The sequence below is a fragment of the Ambystoma mexicanum genome, chromosome 2p (genome assembly GCF_040938575.1).
Source record: "Ambystoma mexicanum isolate Mex_15411 chromosome 2p, UKY_AmexF1_1, whole genome shotgun sequence".
NCBI classification, from domain to species: domain Eukaryota; kingdom Metazoa; phylum Chordata; class Amphibia; order Caudata; family Ambystomatidae; genus Ambystoma; species Ambystoma mexicanum.
In genome coordinates, this window is record NC_090923.1 from 32,411,483 (window position 1) to 32,438,033 (window position 26,551).

The window sequence follows — 26,551 nt, forward strand, 5'->3', positions numbered from 1 at the left end:
TGAGGAAGGAAGCTTCTTCCAAGGCTTTACACCCCCCTTCCCTTTGTGCCTCCTCCCTGGGAACCGGTGAGTTATCGGGGTGCTGCCCCCATCATTGTTCTGGGGCACCAGGTCCAGAGTTGGGTGCGTTCTGCGCCGGCATGCCGATCTGAGGGTTCTGCTGAGCCCTCAGTATGTGACCCAGATCCTGCGCCATGTTTTGAACCTGGCGCTCTAACTGGGAAACCCGCTCAGGCTGATACGGGGCCCTGTTTTCTCCCCTGGGCTGATCCCGGGAAGGGTTGCTATCCCTTCTCTGGTAGTAGCCGTGGGTTGGGAAGATTTGGATACCCCTCCACCCTTGGCCTCCCCTCTCCCGGATTAGGTTGTCTGGGCTCAGGGAATTGGGGAAAGAAGGATGGATGATTTTGGGGTTGGAAGTTGGGTGGATACCTGGGGAAAAAGTTCTGCCCAGGATTTGGAGAATTTCTGCCCTCCGGTGGGAAGTTAGGAGGGAAGTTCCCTGGGCTAGGTGCTTGGCTGGATCCCCCCCCGTGGGCTGGAGGAGTCCACACATAACCCAGGATGGGTCGAATTCCCTTGTAACGGGGACTTACATAGTCAGGAGAGCGAGGGACCCTATTTGTGGGGCTGCCTCCCTGGTTCCCTGTCTGTGCCTGGCCCGAGGACCTTCTGGGCCTAGCATTATTAGGTGCAGGTAGGTTTTTAGGCCCCCCCATCTCCAACTCTAAAACAGGGGTGACCTTTACCTCTGCCACCTTGACAGCAGCAGGGGTGTTGTTGACTTTGGGGTTTTTGGGCGCATTATTTTTATTTTCTATTGGCTTCTGCACCTCATAGATCCGGGTCGCCTGTTCAATGACCCAGTCTAAAGATCTTTTCTCATGAAAATCTCTCACGAGCTGGGTCATTATATATTTGGGCAAGGCATGGAAAAACGTATTAATAAATTCTCTGCTATCCGTGCGCACCCTTCTTGTGGTCTGTGCAAAAGCACGCTTTAACTCCTGCACAAATTCTTGTGGGGCCTGATCCTCCCCACATTGTAAATTGTAGGCTGCCTTGCGAGCCTCTTGAGGATTTCTATGAGTTGAAAAATGTTTCAAGATGGCCGCCTTATAGGTGGACCATCTTAAATGATTTTGGTCCTCCAGCCCTGCAAAGAAACTGGAGTACTCTGGGGAGAATGTCCACTTTACATATTGGATACAGCTTTGGCTGTCCTTCAAATGAAAGGTCTCCATCACTTGCTCATAGAGCTCCAAGTGTTCCCAAACAGAATACTTGGCGTTCTTATGATAAGGCGTGATGACACTCCTGATTGCCTTAATCTGTTTCAATGGGTCCTTAATCAAGGCCCTTTTTGCCTTATTGGCCTTTTTGGTTCGGGTAGCCCTGGTCCATTCATCTTCTGACTCAGAGGCACTGCTCCCAGAGGTTCCCGTCTGTTCTTCCAGGTTTTCCTGGATTCTGCGAGCCTGGGAATGGCTGGCAGAATGTGGGGACCTGGTCTCCTGTGTCATGTACCGCTCAGAGGAGTCTTCAGATCCCTCCTTGCTGCCAGGATTTGATGGGTACCCCTCCCACTGACCTAACTGGGCAGAGGTTTTCAGGATGCCCTTAATGGGCCTACTCACCTGGGGTTCCCCATCAAATTGCACTGTGCTTGGGTGCCCATACCCGGATGCCCGCCCCTCCATTCCTGGGTGGTACTGGCCTATGAGCCCCATGCTTCTGGCTGGATAGTAATCTGCCATCCCTGTGGCCCTGTGCTCATGTGCGCCAGGGGACATGGGGGTGGCAGAGTCCAGGGACTGAGAGAAATAAAGGCCTCTGGTACTAGGGCTCCTGGGGTTATGCTCCGGAGTTTCTCTTTCCCAGCGAACCTCATCTCTATCCGCCCCTGCTCCCTGTTGCAATGCAAGAGCCTGCGCCTTCAGTTCCTCAGTTAAGGCCTTACTAGACTCTATCAGTCTCTCCTGCATCGCTACCTGTTGTTGGAGTCTATCATTGTGCTGGCAGAGAGCCTCATTCTCTCTCTGCGTTTCCTGATTGGTCCTGGAGCACTGGGCCAGTCTTTGCTGCAGGAGGGTTACCTCCTGAGCTGTGTCCCTATTGGCCTGCTCCTGTCTTGCCAGAGCATCCTCCACCCTCCTGGTGTGCTCTAGCAAGTCCTGGTGTTCTTTTTGGAGGTCACCCAGTCCCTGGAGGGCCAGGTGATTTTCTTGCATTTTCCTTTTTAAGTGGCAGACTTCCTGGCCTAAGGTATCCCTTTCCTGACTAAGAGCCTGCATCTGTGCCTCCAGGTCGTCCCTTTGCCTTTGGAAGGCACCAGCTTTCTGGCGCTCCTGGTCAAATTCTGCCTGGGTATCCAGGTCTTTCAAAATCAGTTTATTGCTCTCTGCCTTCTCCCTATCTAGGTGGCTTTGCAGGGTGACTACCTGCTCAGCACATGCCCTATTGAAGTCTAACTGTTGCTCCAGCTTTTTCTGGCTCTGCAGTAGGGAGTTCAAACCTTCTTGGTACTCCTTCTGCAAGGCCAGAAATCTGGTATCCTGGTCAGCCTTTTCCTGTTGCAGGATGTCCATATCCCTCTGTATTTTAATGGTGTGCTGTCTACTCTCATTTTCTGACTCCTGGCTCCCCTGCAGCCTCTGCTCAGAAGAGACCAGGTCAGATTGGACCTTCTCTAACGCCATCTGTCGCTTATTCGCCAGATCTTGGCTTTCAGTACATTTATCTTGCATGTCTCCCATATATAGGTACAGGTATGCCGCTATCCTAACCATCTTGTCTTGTTCATCCTTAGCTTTAGGAGCCATGTATAGTTCACTCAGGGCCACATGTAAGGGACCCTGATCTCTCCAGATATCTGACCCTGTTTCCGTGACCTGTTGCGTGATGGCCTGCAACCAGACCATGCGGTCCTGGTGAGTCCACTCACCTCTCACAAATAACTTATGTAAGAAGTGCTCTCTGGCTATTTTCATATCTACCAAGGTCGTCATTCTAGAGATTGGTCTCTGTCCTGACTTACAGAAATTAGTATTTTATTTTTGCAAAACAGACCTTTTTCTTAGAGCGTTCCTTTGAGGAGTGCTTTACAGCGTAACACAGCGTGTGCTCCGACCGGATATGTGTATCTGGTCAGCTGGCACGCTGTATTAATCTGCACAAGTGATAGATCTAATCCAAACGTCCGGCACGAGCCCCCAATTTGTAAGAGGATTCAATTCAACACTACAGCTAAGTCAATGCCTAGTCTGGGATACTGAATGGAAACCCTTATTGATATATCTTTATGTCCAGTTCATGCGTTCTGGATGACTACCCCTATATAACACCCCTCTCTTGGAATCCTCCTGACCCCACTGAGCCAAGAAGTAGTTCTGTTTTGCAAGTTTAAAAGGTTTATTTGATAATTTAAACAATATATATATATATCACACTTTATAATAAATTAATAATTGGATATCACACTTAATCTGATCAGTAATCAATAATGGATAGTCTGGCACTAGCACACTTGTGAATAGGAACAGAAGAAAAAGGTGGTAGAGAATACTTTATATAAGTTCAGATGGATGTAATGTTGAATGAAAATGCAGTACAGAAAATACTCAATATGATTTCAACAAAACAATGTAATCACTTTTCTCTGGCAATCCCCTCCCCCCTTTTATGCAATGCAAGGAAATGGAAGGAAAGCACACAGTTCTCAGAAATGCAATCAAATGTAATTCAGTTCACCCCAGCAAGCTTAGATTACAGATCGGAGTTTTAAACACAGGCCCAAAATGCTTTTACTTGTGCTGGCAATGAAGTGAAAAATATGCTAAAATGCTTTTAATTCCCTCTAGAGGTTCAGGGTGAGTGGTATCTAGTTAATATTAGTCCAGGCTCACTCTAGCAATATTCTAGGAATGATTGGCAGGTTGCAAACGAATTTTTAGCAAGGAAAGCAAAGAATCTTCGGTTTTCACACGTGGAGAAATTTGCAAATCGCGGTAAATTTTGCGCGTGCGTTTTTCGCGATTACAGAGGAACCACAAGGACTAGCACTATCATTTTGGGGTCCTAGGACAGCCTATGATCTCAGCTTCCAGATGAAAGTTACTGCAAGTCTCTAGGACGAACGGTCACGGAGATATGAGCGATTAAATAAAGGTCGTTTTTCAGATTTGAAATTTTAAAGTTCAAAAAGACAAGTGACAGCTAGCAACTAGAAAATGACAGGTGACAGTTAGGAGGCAGTTCTACTTAGATTAAAATAGCTTGTATTAGATTATTTTAACTAAGAGATTGGTTCTGCACAGTTTTGCTAGGTACTCACACTATATTCTTGAATTAGATGGGCCTCGCCACGAATCTGGTCAGGTTTTAGACTGGACTCTGGTCTGGTCTCTGCACTTCACAGTGATCTGGGTCAGCTCTCTCTCTCTCTGGATTCTGGAGATTGATGGATTTGAAGTCTGGATCTTTCTGCACAGCTTTCTCTAGAGATTGATGGAGGTAAAGTATGGATTTTCCGGCAGAGCGTCCCACAGCAGATGGAAATGAATGTCCCTATCTGTCCTGTCTGTCTGCTTTTATCTGTTTTTAAAATGGGTGTGTGTGCAGCATCACTAGCCAGCCCCTCTCTCAACTGCCCATTGGCCCAATTCTCCCCTCTCCCATGATTGGGGAAGGAACTGTGAGTCAGAGTGATGCTGTAGGTTTTATGGGTCAGAGGATCCTCCCCTGTCAAATTGCACACAATCTATATTTTGACCAAAAAGACATATTTCATAGCTACACAGTGGTTTATAATTACATGCACCCATCACATATCACAGGAGGTATACCCTGTCCAAATCTGCTCTTCCTGGGGGCTTGCATTCAGAAATGGCAACATTTGCACTTTTTAACTGATTTTGCAATTTCGGACATTAACCCAAATTTACACACATGTGCGCAAGGAGTATGGACATTAGTTGATGAAGTGTCAGATTTTTCACATGCACACATTTTGAGTAATATCCTCTTTTCCGCTAAAACCCCACTGAACATACCACCGGGTCCTAACACGTCTTAAAATGTGCACCGAAAAATCACAAGAATTATGGCATCATTTAAATAATTATGACAAGTCCGTACTATGAGTTATTCATCTTTTTCTAAAACCATATTCTGGCTGGCAGGGGTGTGTCTTTTCAGGTCACATGGTACAGAAACCAGTCTTTCCAGTTTCTGCCAAGCTCAGAGACCCTGCCCCTCCCAGCTTCTGCCAAGAGGAAGCTGTTTTACGACATCTGCAATAAACCATCTGCCTGGGTGAAGGGGGTTGCATTGTTCAGAGCTCCTGTATTCTGTGGGGGCTCCCCTTAATTCAATTATCAGAGAGATGGCATATCCTTAGTGTGGCCAGCAGGAAACAGCCAGGCCTGGGAAGTTACTTGTGAATCAAGTTTCACTCCTGATGGGGGTAGTTGCCAGACAAAATTGGAATCTCTTTAAGCCAGTTTTTAGCCACATGTCATTTCTGTTCCCCAGTTTTCTGCATTCAAATAACTAACAATTTTTTACATATGCAGCTAGAATGCTGATTCTAAGTTTAAAACTATGACATTTAAACAATTGCAGCCTATGTGACACTCAAAAGTAGGTCATTCATTTCTTTTAAACATTTAGATTTTTAGTGTCTTTCAGTCCAAATTTACTTAAACTGCTGAAATCCACAGCTCAGCCAGTCTTGTGATGAACATTGTTTTAGGCTCATCCTCTTTCCAGATTTTGTATGCCCACAAGACTTTATTCTGCCAGATGTCCGCTGGTGTTCAGTGAGATTTTTAGATGTGTTGCAATTAGGCATTTTGAGCTGGCATTCAGAGAAACAAAAGGTGATTTTAAAGTGCGGTTTTTCCTTTGGCACACATTTCACTCATGGCACCCCGGCCCATCCTGCTCACACTGGTGGGTGGCAAGTTAGGCAACCATTTTAGTGTGCACAACTGCGCGGTTTTCATAGATTCTGGCGCACAAGTGGGCTTTTTCGGCCATTTTGGATTTCCTAAGCCCACAGCACCAAATGTTGTAGCCTAATAGTCCAAACGTGGGTCAGAACACCCAACACCCCACTCCCCACCTGACCCAGAGCTCCCCAGCTGCCTCTCCACTCCCCACCTGACCCACTGCTCCCCAGCTGTCTCCCCACTCCCCACCTGACCCAGAGCTCCCCACTCCCCACCTGACCCACTGCTCCCCAGCTGACTCCCCACTCCCCACCTGGCCTAGAGCTCCCCATCTGTCGCACTGCTCCCACTTGTGAATACCACCATCCCTCCATGTGGACCTACCATTCCCTCCCTCTTTCTCATTTTCCGCATCATAATGGGATGTTATTTCCTTTAAGAAAAGTCGAGTTTTGCCAAAAAGTACATTTTTTTCAGGTTTAAAAAAAAATCAGATTTGTGGTATTTTTAGCTATGAGCCGGGGGTCTGAAAATAGCACATGCAATATCAAAAGGCTGCTTATGCTATTGGAGGGGAGAGCAGCTTCCTTGGGGGCAGAAGCCAGACTGCGTGGTCAATGTGGCACCAGCACAGGGCAAAGCAGGACTCAGGAGGCAGGCACTGGGAGGAAGGCCAGGAAGCAGGTCAGCTCAGCTCCCCAAATGACTTAGACAGGCAGCAATGTGCAGCAGGTCGGAGTTAAGATGGGCACAAGTTCAGCGACCTCCGGCACAGCAGAGCTCAAGCGATACACACCAAGTGACTAATTATGCCTGGCAAACAGCAGCTTTACGAAGGTAGCACCTGCATGTTGCGGGCATTTTCTGTCAATGGGGACTAATTATTTTGATTTACAGTGCACTAAACTTGGGAGAGACTTCAGGGTAATCACAACAGAAAAGGTCGTCCCTGGAAAAATACTATTGTTACAAAAGAGACCCTTCTGGTATATACATTATTAATGAGGCAACGTACTCACAGATCTCTTCTTAAAGTACAATCTCATCAGTACACACCACATATTCCTAAACCTATGGAATTGATCAATCAAAGGCAGCCATCTTAAACAATATAAAACATATTTAATTAATAAGTATAAACTTTTCATTTCAAATTTAACAAAGTGACAAGTGTGTCCCAAAAGTGACTTGTGCATCAAATATCAAGATACAACAACATTGTTCATTCATTATTGTTATTGTTATATGGGAACCATTTTGTAGTTTGCATGTACCCACTATTTTGTGGTGCTCATAAGGAGTAATTCCATTAATACTAAGCTATCATCATGTAGCTTGTACTCAGGCCCAACATGTTTCGTTCTCTTTATATGTATTAGAATGTTTTGAGAACTTCTTCAGGGGATTTTCGATACCATATAGCATAAGAAAAACATACTTTAATAAAAATCGGATGACGATATATTTAAGCATTGGACCATCAATTGTGTTGACTTGATTTCTCTGTATTGATAGTGCAAGTTGCCGGAGAAAATAATCTAGAACAGCCTAATTAGTGCTGTATTCATTTTACAATTTACAGTCCTCTCGAAATCAAATAACGGGATTCTTGCTTACCACCAGTCTGTCTTTCTCTCGTAATGGGATTCATGCTTACCACCAGTCTGTCTTTCTCTCGTAACAGGATTCTTGCTTACCACCAGCCTGTCTTTCTCTCGTAATGGGATTCTTGCTTACCACCAGTCTGTCTTTCTCTCGTAACAGGATTCATGCTTACCACCAGTCTGTCTTTCTCTCGTAACGGGATTCATGCTTACCACCAGTCTGTATTTCTCTCGTAACGGGATTCATGCTTACCACCAGTCTGTCTTTCTCTCGTAACGGGATTCTTGCTTACCGCCAGTCTGTCTTTCTCTCGTAACGGGATTCATGCTCACCACCAGTCTGTCTTTCTCTCGTAACGGGATTCTTGCTTACCGCCAGTCTGTCTTTCTCTCGTAACGGGATTCATGCTTACCACCAGTCTGTCTTTCTCTCGTAATGTGATTCATGCTCACCGCCAGTCTGTCTTTCTCTCGTAACGGGATTCTTGCTTACCACCAGTCTGTCTTTCTCTCGTAACGGGATTCATGCTTACCACTAGTCTGTCTTTCTCTCGTAACGGGATTCTTGCTTTCCACCAGTCTGTCTTTCTCTCGTAACGGGATTCATGCTTACCACCAGTCTGTCTTTCTCTCGTAACGGGATTCATGCTTACCACCAGTCTGTCTTTCTCTCTTAATGGGATACATGCTTACCACCAGTCTGTCTTTCTCTCGTAACGGGATTCATGCTTACCACCAGTCTGTCTTTCTCTCTTAACGGGATTCTTGCTTACCACCATTCTGTCTTTCTCTCGTAACGGGATTCATGCTTACCACCAGTCTGTCTTTCTCTCGTAACGGGATTCTTGCTTACCACCAGTCTGTCTTTCTCTCGTAACGGGATTCATGCTTACCACCAGTCTGTCTTTCTCTCGTAACGGGATTTTTGCTTACCACCAGTCTGTCTTTCTCTCGTAACGGGATTCTTGCTTACCACCAGTCTGTTTTTCTCTCGTAACGGGATTCATGCTTACCACCAGTCTGTCTTTCTCTCGTAACGGGATTCTTGCTTACCACCAGTCTGTCTTTCTCTCGTAACGGGATTCATGCTTACCACCAGTCTGTCTTTCTCTCGTAACGGGATTTTTGCTTACCACCAGTCTGTCTTTCTCTCGTAACGGGATTCATGCTTACCACCAGTCTGTCTTTCTCTCGTAACGGGATTATTGCTTACCACCAGTCTGTCTTTCTCTCGTAACGGGATTCTTGCATACCATCAGTCTGTCTTTCTCTCGTAACGGGATTCATGCTTACCACCAGTCTGTCTTTCTCTCGTAACGGGATTCTTGCTTACCACCAGTCGGTCTTTCTCTCGTAACGGGATTCATGCTTACCACCAGTCTGTCTTTCTCTCGTACTGGTGTATCAAATGCCCATTAAATAGGCTTTTCATCTGGGAAAGAAGCCAAACATACCACTTATCTTCCAAGATCAATTGTATTTCCAAGACTTAATGTGAGTTCTAATATGTGCAACATCTCTTTTTTAGGGTGAAGAGTTACTATGTACTTACTGGTCTTGTTGGTTACCAGGCATGATTCATCAAGTAAGGACACTTCGGAGAGTTGCTAGTTTCAGAAGTCAAAGGAAAAAAAAAGAAAGGAAACCTATACCATCTTTAAAAAGGAAGTCAACAAATAGATCACCTTTAAGCAAGTCTTATTTCCAAACGGTTTGTTGTCGCTTGCGTCAAGGCGTTAATTCTTTGTTTGTGCAAGTGTCACGTGGAATAACCCATATTCAATGGTTCTTGACGTAGCTGGCCGTACTCTGTAAAGGCACGCGTCAGTACTTAGTTCTGCTGCATGTATAACACAATTCAGACAGCACATACTTCCTGGGGGGGGGGTGGGGGGGGGTGGGGGGGGGGGGTTATACGGATGTCTCCTCGTTAATCAATGAGAAGGTCATTAGTATTTGTCCGCATATTGCGTTTATACAAATTTTGAAACTACCAGTATTCGTAGCATCGTAGCATTCTGATGCTACTATGTCCAAGGTTATTTGGAAACCTTTCTTTCCTTCGCAGGTAGGCGTATGCTATCCATTTCAGTGATCTGAAGTCACGTGACGCTCCTGGCTACAGATAGACTGAACGTGATGTTTTAAAGAAAAGAAGTCTATACTTATTCGTTAAAGATTTCTTAGATGTTTTAAGGTGGTTGCCTTTGAATGGTCAATTCCATAGGTTCAGGAATATGTGTTGTGTACTGATTTATGAGGTTGAAGAGGTCCATGAGTACGTTGCCTCATTAATAATGTATATACCAGAAGGGTCTCTTTTGTAACTATTTGATTGGCAGAATTCAGAAATGGATGCTGAGCATGGACTGCCTGTGACTGAAGAGGCTAATGGCTCGTGCTTAACTGAATGAATGGAGGGTGGGCGGGCCTGAGTGTGGAGATTATGTACTCCCAAAGCATTGTTTTTTCCTGAATGGAGGGAGATGCTCAGAGAGGCGCAGCTTCACCTCACTGATGAGGCCCAGCAAGGCTGAGACACGTGTCTGGGGTTGCTGTTGGAACTCTTGTTCAGGTTGGAATTGCCACAGCATTTCGGTGCTGGACTGCCCATGTGGGCGGGACAAAGACTGATATGCAAATGGGTATTTCCCATCTGTGAAAGGTATAGTGAGCAACAAGCGTGCGCTGCAAACTCTCATCTCAGAACAGGTTATAATGCCATGTTCTTTCTGGAGAGGTGCGCCTGCTACCTTTTTTTGACGGTTGTGAAATGAGGCTGAGGGTTGGTGTGCTGTGTGGTTTGTAGATGCTTTGTATAAACGAACTTAAGGAGATGTGTTATAATGTGGCTTGCAAGCCAATGTTAATGAGCTTTGTATGGGCCGGAATGTTAGTAGGTCATCAGCTGTTGTTACTGTTCTAAATATGATTCACAGTGTTTATGATGTACTTGTTTACTTTCTATTGAAGTTCTATTGGAGTCAGTTGTTGTTAGCTTTCCCTGGTAGTGCTGTGCTGGCAATGCTGGGGGTCTTTATGTATCATTATTATCTAAGCTTTCAGAAGTGTCCGTATTACTCCAACCTAACAATACTCTGGGTGATGTGACAGCAGGGGCCCGTGATACTCTGGGAGATGTGACAGCAGGGCCCCGTGATACTCTGGGAGATGTGACAGCAGGGGCCCATGACACTCTGGGAGATGTGACAGCAGGGGCCTGTGATACTCTGGGAGATGTGACAGCAGGGGCTAGTGATACTCTGGGAGATGTGACAGCAGGGGCCTGTGATACTCTGGGAGATGTGACAGCAGGGGCCTGTGATACTCTGGGCGATGTGACAGCAGGGGCCCGTGATACTCTGGGCGATGTGACAGCAGGGGCCCGTGATACTCTGTGAGATGTGACAGCAGGTGCCAGTGATACTCTGGAAGATGTGACAGCAGGGGACCATGATACGCTGGGCGATGTATCAGCAGGGGCCCGTGACACTCTGGGAGATGTGACAGCAGGGGCCCGTGACACTCTGGGAGATGTGACAGCAGGGACTCGTGACACTCTGGGAGATGTAACAGCAGGGGCCTGTGATACTCTGGGAGATGTGACAGCAGGGCCCGTGACACTCTGGAAGATGTGACAGCAGGGGCCCGTGATGCTCTGGGAGATGTGACAGCAGGGGCCAGTGATACTCTGGGCGATGTGACAGCAGGGGCCTGTGATACTCTGGGCGATGTGACAGCAGGGGCCTGTGATACTCTGGGAGATGTGACAGCAGGTGCCAGTGATACTCTGGGAGATGTGACAGCAGGGGCCCGTGATACTCTGGGTGATGTGACAGCAGGGGCCCGTGACACTCTGGGAGATGTGACAGCAGGGGCCCATTGTACTCTGGGAGATGTGACAGCAGGGGCCCGTGACACTCTGGCAGATGTGACAGCAGGAACCCGTGACACTCTGGGAAATGTGACAGCAGGGGCCTGTGATACTCTGGGAGATGTGACTGCAGGGGCCAGTGATACTCTGGGAGATGTGACATTAGGGGCTAGTGATACTCTGGGAGATGTGACAGCAGGGGCCTGTGATACTCTGGGCGATGTGACAGCAGGTGTCCGTGATACTCTGGGAGATGTGACAGCAGGGGCCTGTGATATTCTGGGAGATGTAACAGCAGGGGCCCGTGATACTCTACGAGATGTGACAGCAGGGGCCCGTGACACTCTGGGAGATGTGACAGCAGTGGCCTGTGACACTCTGGGAGATGTGACAGCAGGGGCCCGTGACACTCTGGGAGATGTGACAGCAGGGGTCTGTGATACTCTAGGAGATGTGACATCAGGGGCCCATGATACTCTGGGCGATGTGACAGCAGGGGCCCGTGATACTCTGGGCGATGTGACAGCAGGGGCCCATGACACTCTGGGAGATGTGACAGCAGGGGCCTGTGATACTCTGGGAGATGTGACAGCAGGGGCCAGTGATACTCTGGGAGATGTGACAGCAGGGGCCTGTGATACTCTGGGCGATGTGACAGCAGGGGCCTGTGATACTCTGGGCAATGTGACAGCAGGTGCCTGTGATACTCTTTGAGATGTGACAGCAGGTAACAGTGATACTCTGGAAGATGTGACAGCAGGGGACCATGATACGCTGGGCGATGTGTCAGCAGGGGCCCTTGACACTCTGGGAGATGTGACAGCAGGGGCCCGTGACACTCTGGGAGATGTGACAGTAGGGACTCGTGACACTCTGGGAGATGTAACAGCAGGGGCCTGTGATACTCTGGGAGATGTCACAGCAGGGGTCAGTGAAACTCTGGGAGATGTGACAGCAGGGGCTAGTGATACTCTGGGAGATGTGACAGCAGGGCCCGTGACACTCTGGAAGATGTGACAGCAGGGGCCTGTGATACTCTGGGAGATGTGACAGCAGGGGCCAGTGATACTCTGGGAGATGTGACAGCAGGGGCCTGTGATACTCTGGGCGATGTGACAGCAGGGGCCTGTGATACTCTGGGCAATGTGACAGCAGGTGCCTGTGATACTCTGTGAGATGTGACAGCAGGTGCCAGTGATACTCTGGAAGATGTGACAGCAGGGGACCATGTTACGCTGGGCGATGTGTCAGCAGGGGCCCGTGACACTCTGGGAGATGTGTCAGCAGGGGCCCATGACACTCTGGGAGATGTGACAGCAGGGACTCGTGACACTCTGGGAGATGTAACAGCAGGGGCCTGTGATACTCTGGGAGATGTGACAGCAGTGGTCAGTGAAACTCTGGGAGATGTGACAGCAGGGGCTAGTGATACTCTGGGAGATGTCACAGCAGGGCCCGTGACACTCTGGAAGATGTGACAGCAGGGGCCTGTGATACTCTGGGAGATGTGACATCAGGGGCCAGTGATACTCTGGGCGATGTGACAGCAGGGGCCTGTGATACTCTGGGCGATGTTACAGCAGGGGCCTGTGATACTCTGGGAGATGTGACAGCTGGTGCCAGTGATACTCTGGGAGATGTGACAGCCGGGTCCCGTGACACTCTGGGTGATGTGACAGCAGGGGCCCGTGACACTCTGGAGGATGTGACAGCAGGGGCCCATTGTACTCTGGGAGATGTGACAGCAGGGGCCCGTGAAACTCTGGGAGATGTGACAGCAGGGACCCGTGACACTCTGGGAGATGTGACAGCAGGGGCCTGTGATACTCTGGGAGATGTGACATTAGGGGCTAGTGATACTCTGGGAGATGTGACAGCAGGGGTCTGTGATACTCTGGGAGATGTGACAGCAGGGGCCCATGATACCCTGGGCGATGTGACAGCAGTTGTCTGTGATACTCTGGGAGATGTGACAGCAGGGGCCTGTGATACTCTGGGCAATGTGACAGCAGGGGCCCGTGAAACTCTGGGAGATGTGACAGCAGGGGCCTGTGATACTCTGGGAGATGTGACAGCATGGGCACGTGACACACTGGGAGATGTCACAGCAGGGGCCTTTGATACTCTGGGAGATGTGACAGCAGGGGCCAGTGATACTCTGGGAGATGTGACATTAGGGGCTAGTGATACTCTGGGAGATGTGACAGCAGGGGCCTGTGATACTCTGGGAGATGTGACAGCATGGGCACGTGACACTCTGGGAGATGTCACAGCAGGGGCCTTTGATACTCTGGGAGATGTGACAGCAGGGGCCAGTGATACTCTGGGAGATGTGACATTAGGGGCTAGTGATACTCTGGGAGATGTGACAGCAGGGGCCTGTGATACTCTGGGCAATGTGACAGCAGGGGCCCGTGAAATTCTGGGAGATGTGACAGCAGGGGCCTGTGATACTCTGGGAGATGTGACAGCAGGGACCCGTGACACTCTGGGAGATGTGACAGCAGGGGCCTGTGATACTATGGGAGATGTGACAGCAGGGGCCAGTGATACTCTGGGAGATGTGACATTAGGGGCTAGTGATACTCTGGGAGATGTGACAGCAGGGGCCTGTGATACTCTGGCCGATGTGACAGCAGGTGTCCGTGATACTCTGGGAGATGTGACAGCAGGGGCCTGTGATATTCTGGGAGATGTGACAGCAGGGGCCCGTGATACTCTACGAGATGTGACAGCAGGGGCCTGTGACACTCTGGGAGATGTGACAGCAGTGGCCCGTGACACTCTGGGAGATGTGACAGCAGGGGCCCGTGACACTCTGGGAGATGTGACAGCAGGGGTCTGTGATACTCTAGGAGATGTGACAGCAGGGGACAGTGATACTCTGGGAGATGTGACATCAGGGGCCCATGATACTCTGGGCGATGTGACAGCAGTTGTCTGTGATACTCTGGGAGATGTGACAGCAGGGCCCCGTGATACTCTGGGAGATGTGACAGCAGGGGCCCATGACACTCTGGGAGATGTGACAGCAGGGGCCTGTGATACTCTGGGAGATGTGACAGCAGGGGCCAGTGATACTCTGGGCGATGTGACAGCAGGGGCCTGTGATACTCTGGGCAATGTGACAGCAGGTGCCTGTGATACTCTTTGAGATGTGACAGCAGGTAACAGTGATACTCTGGAAGATGTGACAGCAGGGGACCATGATACGCTGGGCGATGTGTCAGCAGGGGCCCGTGACACTCTGGGAGATGTGACAGCAGGGGCCCGTGACACTCTGGGAGATGTGACAGTAGGGACTCGTGACACTCTGGGAGATGTAACAGCAGGGGCCTGTGATACTCTGGGAGATGTCACAGCAGGGGTCAGTGAAACTCTGGGAGATGTGACAGCAGAGGCTAGTGATACTCTGGGAGATAAGACAGCAGGGCCCGTGACACTCTGGAAGATGTGACAGCAGGGGCCTGTGATACTCTGGGAGATGTGACAGCAGGGGCCAGTGATACTGTGGGCGATGTGACAGCAGGGGCCTGTGATACTCTGGGAGATGTGACAGCAGGGGCCAGCAGGGGCCAGTGATACTCTGTCCATCGCAGATACTCAGTGCGTATTTTATTCATTGTTCCAAATTTCTCATAATTGTCAAGAACTTTATAGGCTCGAAAGACCTTTATGACCCAGGCGGTAAGGGGTTAACAGCACCGTAAAAGGTGTCGGCGCCGTTAAACCCTTACCGCCTAATTACGAGGTCCCTTTGCGGGTCCCGACCTTAACGGCTGCTTTTAACAGCCGTTAAGGAAGGAACCCGCAAAGGGACATTCGAGGTAATTACGGTACCGCAATTTGCGGTACTGTAATTACAGCCTTCCCCATTCCCATTGAGCCCTATGGGGGCAAAAATGGGAATGGGGAAGGGCCAATGGTGAATGGGGAATTACCGCCCCGCCAACCTTGGAATGGGGCAGTTGTTAAAATACCGGCGGCAACCATGGCGCTACTAGCGCCATGGTCAATTATTGTCCCATTACCGAGTTGTGGAGGTTTGTGATAGCCCACAGTTCATTGCTGGAAGTAACTGCCCTTATCTCTCTGTCATTACATTCTGGCATGACAGACCCAATGGAGAGTGACTTTCACATTCGAAATCGCATTCGTGAGATTTTACTTTCGAATTTCACTATTTTATCTATCCGGGTGTCCCCCCAAATCTCAACTCCGTATAGCATGGAAGGTACACTTTTGTCTGTGTATAGTAACAGAATAGTCTTGCAGGAGCAACCTCCTTGTCTGCACACTCAGTGATCGCGTGATTTGCATACATGTTCCTTAGTATTCTCCCAATGTGATAACCACTTCACTCTAGTATCTATCAAAACACTAAATACTGGTAACAATGATATGATATGATAGGTAATTGATAGCGCGCTTAATACCCTGAGGTTTCTAAGTGCAGACCCGAGGATCAAACCTGTTTTGCTTTATGTCCTCTTGCTTCCAAGGCCAGCATGTTGCCGCTGAGCTACCCTCCCAAGATCAAATCAACCACTTCTACTACTGTATGATCACGCCTCTGTCTCGGGAGGATAGCTCAGGGGCAAAGCGCTCAACTTGAAAGCAAGACTACATGGAGCACCACAGGGTCGATCCAGGGGTCCGCAATTAGAAACCTCAGGGTATTAAACGCGTTATAAATAACCTATCATATCATATCATACAGGATTCAAGCCACTACGATTTCTGCTTTTCCCCAAAAAGGCAACTATCTTGGTTTTTGAGATGTTGACTCTTAACCCATTAGCATTGGCGTAGTCACCAAGGGCATCGAGCATCACTTGGAGGCCCCTAGCGGTGTGGTCCAGGAGGAGCAAATCATCAGCGTATGCTAGCCAATCAACCTTCAGTGCGCCAATCTTCACAGGACGCGCAGCTAGCAGTCGCAGCACTGCAGGCAAAGCCGCTATATGTAGGTTGAACAGGGTGGAAGCTAGTATGCATCCCTGCTTCACACACCGGAATGTGGCAAACAGACCCGACACTCTGCCTTCACCATCTAGTCTCACCGTCATACTGGTGTCTACATGAAGTGGCCTGATCATAGTTAACAAGCCATCAGGAATATTCCATGAAGCACGTTTGTTCCATCGTCTAGTCCTCATGACTGTGTCAAAGGCAGAGTTGAAATCTATGTATGCTCCATAGACCAGCAGCTACTGCCTGTGCCATGCATATTCAACAGTCATCACCAGACGCAACAGATCATGGGTCGTACTGGTTTCACATCTAAAGCCTGTTTGGTTAGGAGGTAGGATTATATCAGCCAGGATCCACTGGTTCAACTCATTTAAGAGCACCCTTGCAAATATCTTTGCCGGTATGTCTAGCATCGCTAGCATGTGATAGTGAGAGGGATTCTTCCAAGAGCCATTTCTGTAGATAGGCAGGAGTGTGCTCTCTTTCCATGTCGGAGGAACCAGGCCAAGGTCACCGATGTTGATAAACAGTGTGTGCAACGCCTGTGCCCACACGATAGAGGACATATTGACCAAGTCACTACAAGTGCCATCGGGCCGAGGCACATGATGTCGGCAGTGTGGCGATCATGTTGCGTATGTTGTGGATGGTGGGCATACATGTCCATTTTGTATCAGCCGCTAGATGAGCGTCATCAATGGGTGTCACAGCTCCCAGCATGTTCTTAATGTGTCTGGACCATCCTTCCTCTAAGACACTATTAATAGAAAGTTATTTTTTAGCTGACCCATCCAAATACGTCTATTATTGTTGGTTCTGGTATAATGTGCTTATTCCATCCACAGGTCTTGTTTGGCATCTCAACCAAGCTCGATATCTCCGTTTGAGTTCTTGTATGCTCTGTGATAGTTCTGATTCCGTTCTGGTATTTGTACCTATTTACAGGAGTTGTCTTTTATCATTTCCCAATTTCTTTTGGACACCTGGATCCGCTTATCAAAGGACTGTTTGGAGCATTTTTTAGTACTGATGTATTTGCACTTCTTAAGAGTTACTGCCTTGATACTCTCCATCATCTGAGCAAACACAGATACTATTTGCTGCTTCTCCAAGGTCTGATTATTCACCCATCCCTCAAAGAATGGGGCTAAGGCTGACTCACAGACTGCCCTTGCTCTTTCTAAAGAAGTGGGATGCCATTGCAGGCATTTTTAATATAAATGTCTCTATTTAGCTCATATATGTTATCGCTTTTTGGTGTGCGGAGTAATACACAGACGGCCATGTGATCACATTCTTCTCGTATCAGCACAGCCATGTCCATCACTCGCCTGAGTGCTACTTCATTTACAAACATGTAATCTAAGGTGGAGGCACAATTACCACTAACCCTGGTATGTGCTTGTAAGGCATCGCCCTGTAGAGAAGGCGCCAAGTACCCCCACCTCAATCGACTCGTCTCTTTTACCAAAGCATGAGACGTATACAGAGCAGCTGAATCGACAAAGAGCAGAATAGGGACTCAGTTCAGTCCCAGTGAAAGGACAAATACCTAAGAGAATCGGGGAGCCAAAGTACCCATTGAGAAAACCATATCTGCATACCAAGAATTATGATTGCCCTTTGAACGAGATCCCTGAAGAAGCAGAACCAATTGACGGCAAGGATGAATGTCAGTCTTACAAGCCATTGCCAAGTATATGCTACATGGAGCTGAAGATGAAGTACATGAAAGGATGCAGTGACCAGAGAATGCGGATATTCTATAAGGCATCAAGAAAGCAATAAGGATAAGGGACATCTTTGGCTCAAGGTGTAGAAACTTCTGACACAGAAATAGATGAAGAGATTAAATCCTTTTACAGGTTTACAGATGCACAACTAACGCAAGAAGCAAAGTAATCATGAAGCTAGCTCTAAGCTTATAGGAATGTAGATTGCGGCAAGCGCTAATGTATACATAGAATGTACACATACACAGGAATAAGAACATTATGGATGTTTCCACTAAACATATTAAAGCAGGTTGGACATTAGTAAAACGGCCTCAGTTCAGTGTATCACAGTTTTAAAAGCAGGCATTGAATTACAAAGGCAGAACTCAGAAAGGCGAGGTTGGATGAGCCCCAGGAAGCCACGGTCTTATCAAACTGGAGTAAACTGACTTAGGATACAAATCGTGTGAAAGAACAAACCTCCTGTTCTGGAAGAGTGAACATAATAAGGAAGACGTCACAGGACTATTGGAATAAAATATTAAATACGCAAAAAGTCTTGATTTTATGGTCTCTAGTCATATGGAAGCCTGAAGGAGATGAACAAGATGGACTCACCTGCGCACGGAGGCCGACTGTGCTGCTCATCCCTTATTTTCACAGAGCTAAGAAAACTCTTAAGGACAAAGTTCAAAAGCCTAATTGACAGTAGACCACTGAGGTGCTGATGGATTGATATGCTAATTGGTGGGAAGCTAAGGCTAGGGCAACTTCACCAGCATCTGGACGGCCAGCCTGCAAGCTGCCAATGTAGGTGGAAAAATACTGAAGATGGACAGAGTGCCAACCAATTGTAGAGGACCTGCGTATTTAGGGGTCCTATAGTGTGAAAACCAATGGAACGTTGTGTATTTAGTGACGTTCATAGTGGTCAGTGTTAAAGGATGGCTTAGTTGTTCAAATGATGTTTAACAACCAATCACATAGTTACACTTTTTAGACTAGTATGGATGGTATGCTTAGATGTTCACGCAGACCCAATCACTCCCTCCGTTAGGTTTCTGTAGTTTGCCACGTAGGATTACGTTGGTAACACATAGGTTAGACGTCAGCAATGACACATTTGCTTATAAAAATACAGTTTTTTCTTAAATATGTTGAGAGTTGAAGATCGAGCATTCGTATTGATGTTCGTTATGCTCCCTGTTTTAGATACTTGATATTGAAACAGTCTACCTTGTGTCGGATTCCTGAGTCGGCTCTATTATTTGATGTATGGGTAAGATCAGCATCCCCATCCATCTCAAAGGCAATTGCTGCTCATCAAATGAGCTGGACAGTCCAGTTCAGCCCTCAGTGTTCCCATTTAACATCGGCATGGAGTGGGAATAAAACTCCTCAGCCCAGCCTTCTCCCTGTTTATTACTCTCCCATAGCCTACAGGGGGCCGATGAACGCCTGTCAATCGACTCTTCGAGATTAGCACCAATTCTGCCATTGACATTGTCTACTACCACAATAGGGGTTTCTGGAGGGATCTGCCTCTGGAGATTACTTAGAACTGCTGTATTCTGGGAGTGCGCTACTAGATTGGGTGGGTCGTAGACCTTAACAAGTACCAACTCGTTAGGCTCGAGCAACACACATTTAATTGTCACTTCCTGCACCGTGAGTGTGGAACATATGAAGTCCACTATTTCCCACGGATGCTGGACAGTTATCATGAGATCTCCTTTCGGTCGCCCTTTGGGACCTTTAGTTGCCAAAACTTGTTGAGTGCTACGACCATCAATGTCACAGTAATAAGTCTACCAATTCTCTTCAAGAACTACAATACAGAAAAGATTGATGTTCGCCAATAAACCATCATCGTCCAATAGGCGAGTATTCCCTCTGGTGTTCCATGAGCAAATGATGCTTTGACTACCGACTTTGGTTAACGAAATTGGCCTTAAAGTCCTTCGGGAGACATTGCCAATATCCATCATGGTCCGTGTTTTGTGGCTTCGGTTGTTCTATGTCATTACTAGCTTTCTCAGTACGGAAGCCCTTCTCCTTCTCACCATTAGTGGCTAGTGCATTGTTATTTGCCATGGACGTAAAACCTATGATCTTCGGTTCTTGGATAACTTGCCTGTCCAAACAATAATTGTGGACATATTTGCGTCCAAACAGCAATATCCGAGCTTGTTATAGTTATATCACCCATGAGTCCCACGACATTTGAGGCAGTGAAGGGAGGCATCCTTAAACACGTGATTTCCAATAGACCAAATAATGACGACACACCCCGTCAGGGAATGAGACCAAGAGAGGAATTGTAAGGAAAACAAACTTTATAAAATAAAGTTAGCAAGCAAAGAACTCTGCTGCCCGAGAGCGCTCTGCCACGCAATACACGGGCAGCACATTATAAGAGTAAAAAACGTCAGCAAATACGACAACATATGAGGTACACATTTGGGGAGCGGATTGGAGGGGCCATGTAGCATGGTTGGTTCTATAGAGGATGCCAGGCTGTGATTGCCTGTGCCTACTCAGTCAGTCCGTTGGCACGTGGGTCCGCTGGGCTCATCTCTGCGGTGAAGGTCAGTTCAAATATAATACATTCCTAACTGACTAAACTAAACAGGAACTGATAATACGAGAATAATGGTGACCATAAAATGTTTGCATGAATGGGGGTACTTTGGAAAAACATGGGTTAAGATATTGGCATTCTGACCTCTTCTTTTGGGTCCTCTTTGCTACCGGGGCCCTGCACCCAGGTGTCTGGTCCTTGGTCTGGTGGTGTGGTGATTGCAAAGGCATGGGCAGTTTTGTGGAGATGGATCGGCACTTGTGCTAAGACTTGCTTCGATCTCACGCTCTGCACATTCTAGGGAGGTGATGTTCTGCAGTTGCAACAATGAAATGATAGGACTTCTGGGAGAAGAAGGTTTATGCAGGGATGATGGGGAAGGGAGGCGGCGGGGCTTGGGCTCTCTGTGCGAGGCACTGGGGATGGGGAGAGATGGGTTTTGCAGAGGGATGATTTTTGGGCATAGCAAAAGATGACATTTGTTCTAATACAAAATGGCGTCTATCGGCGGGGCTGTGGTCTATGTTATGCAGGCAAATGTCCATGTAACATCATAAGGCAAGGTGTTGTGTGGGTGGGTACCTCTCCCCTCTTGGCTTACACGTGATCTTATTCACAGCAGGAATGGTGGAGGGGGGTGGGATTGGACCTCATCATCCCCAACAGCAGCAAGGTCTTCCTCATCCCCCTCTGCATAAGACTCAACATCCTCATTCACCCATTCACAACCCTTCCCACGGCACCATTATGAATATTGCCTAATGTTGTTTTTGATTCTTTGTTGGTCCCACAATCTCTATATGTTCTGCAATTGATGCTCTTGTGCAGCAATAGAGATTGTGCGTCTGGTTTCTTTTAACACTCACACATTTTTCCACTATTTTGGTTAACAGTTTCTCAAATATCTCAAACATCGCTGAAGAAGATATGCTGGTGTGGTGTGAAGGGAATTGGAAATAAAGTAAGAAACCAGAACTGTGTTAATAAAATAGAAAGAAACACAAATACCACAGAGTGGGAGGGAGGAAAAGTTGGAAACTTCTTATGTTGGGAGAAGGGAAAACACAACCCATATCCCAAAGGTAAAAAGGGGAATATCAGAGGAAAAGACACTTGGGGAATACAGTCTTCTGACGGCAAGAAGATAAACCTCATTCATGAAACAGGTTTCTGGGAAAGGGTGAATGATAATTGGAAATTATGTATTTAGGGTATACGAGAGGAGACAAATATACAAGGGGACCCAGAACCCATTTTTGCATCAGGGCAAAGTTTGCTCTAGTGCCAATACCATTCCTTATTAGCACTAGGGCACACTTTTACTTTTGAAAAAGTAAAAGTGAAAGAAATATCACTGCTTACAGAAAAATGTCAGGAAAACAAAACATGATGTGTGGGTTGACATGGAGCAATGTATATTATGTTTCACCACAAAACTCCAGTGACACATGAAGAGCCCCTTTGTCTTCATGAAAGACATGTCAGCCCAAGGCAGACGTGGCTGCGGGCAAAACTTCACAAGGAAAACTCCCACTCCCAGTCTGGATGTTATATCGGACATCTAATGACCAACCGCAATAAAAATGTCCTGCGAAAGGGGTCGAAATTCAGTGTTCTCCAGACCTGCTGGCTCTGAAAGCAAAAGTTACCCTTGGCTGAAGCATGACTAATATGTGTGAAAATGGGGGCACTCACTTTAAAGAGGAAGCTTCCATCACAAAGGAGACTGATAAAGGCACAGGCTGACCCAGTGAAAACTAATGGCCGGAAGCAGGAGCAGGACCATTTGTCCCACATGAAGATTCAAAATGTATTTAAAAGGACTATTATCATTTAGGCCTATTCCTCAGCCATCATGGATTTAATCTATGTGTCATTTTTTATGTAATATCGAGGCTGTTTTGGGTATATAAAATCCATCTTCCCGTGACTCTGGGAACTGTAAGGGCCAGTTAAACTAGGTTTCTGAATCATCTGAACATGTTCTAAATGTGAGAGTTGTTAATTGGGTGGAAATTGAAATTAGGTATATGCTTAATAACTTACATCACTGCAAACCCCGGTTAGACTAGAGGGAATATTTCTCTAGACCACGTATGAACAGCCCTCTACAATTTGGTACAATATAATGTATTCACCTGGTCACTTGTTTTCCCATTATTCCATTCGTGTCTTTTTCCTGTATGTGTTATACATCATTAAATCTTCACATACCCATTTCAAATCTCAACAATATCAATTTATTATTTTTTCATATAAAACATCATGTAAAAAACATCATATAAAAAAGCATACAGTTATATTTCAAACATGCATACCTCAATATAAAACAGGTTCAACCAATTCACCTTTTTTTAATCTCTTCTTAATGTCACCTTAGTGAGACACCCTTTACTATGGTCTGATCTCTTTTTACCTTCATATCCCACTTTAACCCCGTGATGAGTTCTATTTTTCTTTAGTTCACGGGCGTCTTATAGTTCTGCTTCTGTTGTACCAAGTCATCCCTTGATGGTTTTAGCCATTCAGATGCACCATTACCGCATAAGTCTATGAAAAATAGTAAGAAAATACACCGTTCTAAGGTGGAGAAAGATTTTGGCCTAGGTTACAATAGTTATGTTTCAATCCTAGAGGCTGCATTATACTGGTCTTACCTATGTAGCCAATATGTGATTTTCCGTCATTTTTATGCTAGTTCGACACACTATTTTAAAGTTTGCTCAGCTTCATCCGATTGTTCCCAATGTCCTCATCTTCCTTAATCTACAAGGGTCATGTGTACAGATCAGGATTCAGATATGTCTTTTTTCAGTAGTTGTTATTTATACATTTCTTAGGTTATTGTTAATGATACTACTCTCAACAGATTAAAAGCTCAGAGTTGCACTGAAAGGCTTACCCATTGAGGGACGGTTTCTTATTACTGCTTTTAAATAGATCCGCAGTGCTCGGGTATTGGCTCATAGCTTTTCCTGGGAGCAACGTGTTTCACATCTACTGTTACGCCATCGTCCAACAGCACTTTAGCTGTAATACAAACAACAATACCAAAGGTCTAACGGGGCAGTATGGACAAAACGTGTCAAATTGTCATATTCTTCCCCCTTCAATTCACATTTTTCTTAATTCACTATTTATTTTCTTATCTATTAATGCCTAATGTGCCTTACCTGAGTTCTCCCGTCTTCTTTCTCATCTGGTGTGCCTCCACCGGTCGCGTATCTTTTACTCGGCCCCAACTTCCTCATTTTATACTCATCTTTCATATCACGTGACCAACGCATCACGTGATTTCCAACGTTACGTACGGGTGCCTTTTTCTATTTTAAGCGCCTATGCAGGTATACTGCCTTCGGCCCCCCTGCTTGTCCCGCATGTGCCACGGGCAAAAACGCTGTAGCCCTGCGTCGCACCCTCACAATCTGCAACCCGCGATGCGTTCACTACACACGCGACAATGGACCCCTCAGTCTGATGAGATGTCATTCCGACTGATGCAGGTATATGTGTAACAAGTTATTAACTGTGTTATCACACTTTTGTCACCAATTTTGTTTACTTTGTCTGCCTATTCACTTATGTTGGTATAGTGCTAGTACATATTAATGCTATTGTACTGGTCTTTTTTATTATTGTTTGGATTTTTTTAAACACTCTTTACTTTATATCATATGCCATCTCTTCGCAATGGATAAGTATCAAAGGATCCAACGTAGGATTTTTTCACATCACATCCTTACCCTGCTTGAGCATTAGTGTATCAGGTCTTGTCGGCAGGACTATTTTGTGGCTATATCATAGGTTTACCCCAATGGTATAGCTTCTCATAGTTCTTATATTTCTAACTGACAGCTAGACAAATTGAATATACCAACTTGCACAAAATACTGCATGTGCCCAGAATTTAATTAGGCTATCTTCACCTGCATCTTGTATTTTCAGGAAACCCAATGTATACGCATAGATTAGGCATCCCACTGTATTATTTCCTAGGTTTTCAAGTCCATTTCAATTGTGGTATTTTTATTCTGCTCTTTCATTAAGTCCCACTTCAGCACAGTTAGTTAGAAAAATGAGTTATTTTTCTTTCAGAATTAGTTTCCTACGATCTAGGTTGATATCATTGCTATTTTTTACCTGATATACTACAGACCACTTCAGATCTTCCATTCTATGCATGTCCTACCAGTGGGGCTGAGTGGACTCTGTTCTTTATGCAGCTTTTGTGTTCGGTTATCCGGGTTTTAATTTTCCTTTCCGTTTTCCCTATGTATAGCTTATTACAAGGGCACCAAATCACATACACCACAAATTGGGAGTTACAGTTTGTTAACGCTTTTTGCTTCCACTGCGTGTCCAGGCCCAGGTCTATTTCCATTGTCTTTTTTGTCTGCTCACAACAGCTACAAGACCCACATGGATAATGTCCCTCTGGTCTTCTTAGACCCCATGTTTCTGTGAGGGTGGGTTGCGCTTGCATCTGTTTCGTGATGTCATTGCGCATGATCTGGTCCTTAATCAATCTACTCCTCCGGGGTGGTCTTTCAAGGGGAACTTTCCCTTTCTCAAGTATTCTCCAATTGCGGTGGATGATCTTCTGAACCCGATTGGAAAGGTTACTGTATGTGTTTACAAAGACTAAATTGTCTTTGTTTTTGACTTTTGGTGTCCGTTCGAGAATCGCTTCCCGATGATTATTATCAGCCCTTTTCATGGCTTTTTTAGTCAAATTCATCGGGTATCCCCTTTCATGCAGGCTGGTTCTTAATTTCTTGGCCCCAACTTTGTAGTCTGTCCTGTTCATGCTGTTTTTCTTCAGGCGTAAAAACTGCCCAAAAGGTAGATTGTCACGAGTATGAGTTGGGTGAAATCTACTCTAATGCAGTGGTGCATTAGGGTCTGTTGGTTTTTTATATGGTTTCACATATAGTTCCCCCTGGTCTTTGTCAACTTTAATTGTGACATCAAGATAATTAACTTCATCCTTAGTCATGTTTTCTGTGAATTTTAGATGTTGGTTTTGTGTATTGATCCACTCGAATAAACAGGTGGCCGTATTCACATACCCTCTCCAAATAATGAGCACATCGTCTATGTACCTTCTCCATAATAGAATGTTCTTTCTAAATGGGTTGGTATCTGGATAGATAGAACTTTTCTCGAATGCTTCCATGTATAGATTTGCAATACTGGGGGCCAATGTGGCCCCCATAGCCATGCCCTGAATTTGTTTATAGTAGTGGCCATTGAAATGGAAGTAGCTCTCCATTAACGCCATTTCGGCACACCACATAATAACGGAGGTTGGTGTATTTGTATTTATGTTTTCAGAAAGTAATCTTTCTTCCTATACCTCCAACGAGGCCCTCTGGGGAATATTAGTATACAAAGCCACAACATCCAAGCAGATCAGTATCTCATCACTGGTATTGAAGGGTCTGCCTTCTACTTCCTTAATTATTTGGGTGATGTCTTTTACAAAAGAGGCCATTTCTTTGACCAAGGGTTGCATAAAATGGTCCACAAAGTTAGATAGTGGCTCTAAAATTGAGTCACACACTGACACAATCGGTCTCCCTGGTGGTCTAGAGAGAGATTTGTGAATTTTTGGGAGAATATAAAATTGTGGAATCCTTGGTTTGTCTACCACAAGGAAGTCAGACTCTTTTTTCGTGATCCACCGCCTTTCCTCTGCTTTTGACACTTTTTGATGAATTATCCTTTCCAATTTTAAACCCGAGCTTCAGCTGTTTGTGAATTAATCGATGGGCAGAGCTCTGATTTATTATGTAGTCCACTGTCTTGTTCTATAAGCTCTACATCTTCATAACTGTTGTGATTTTTATGGA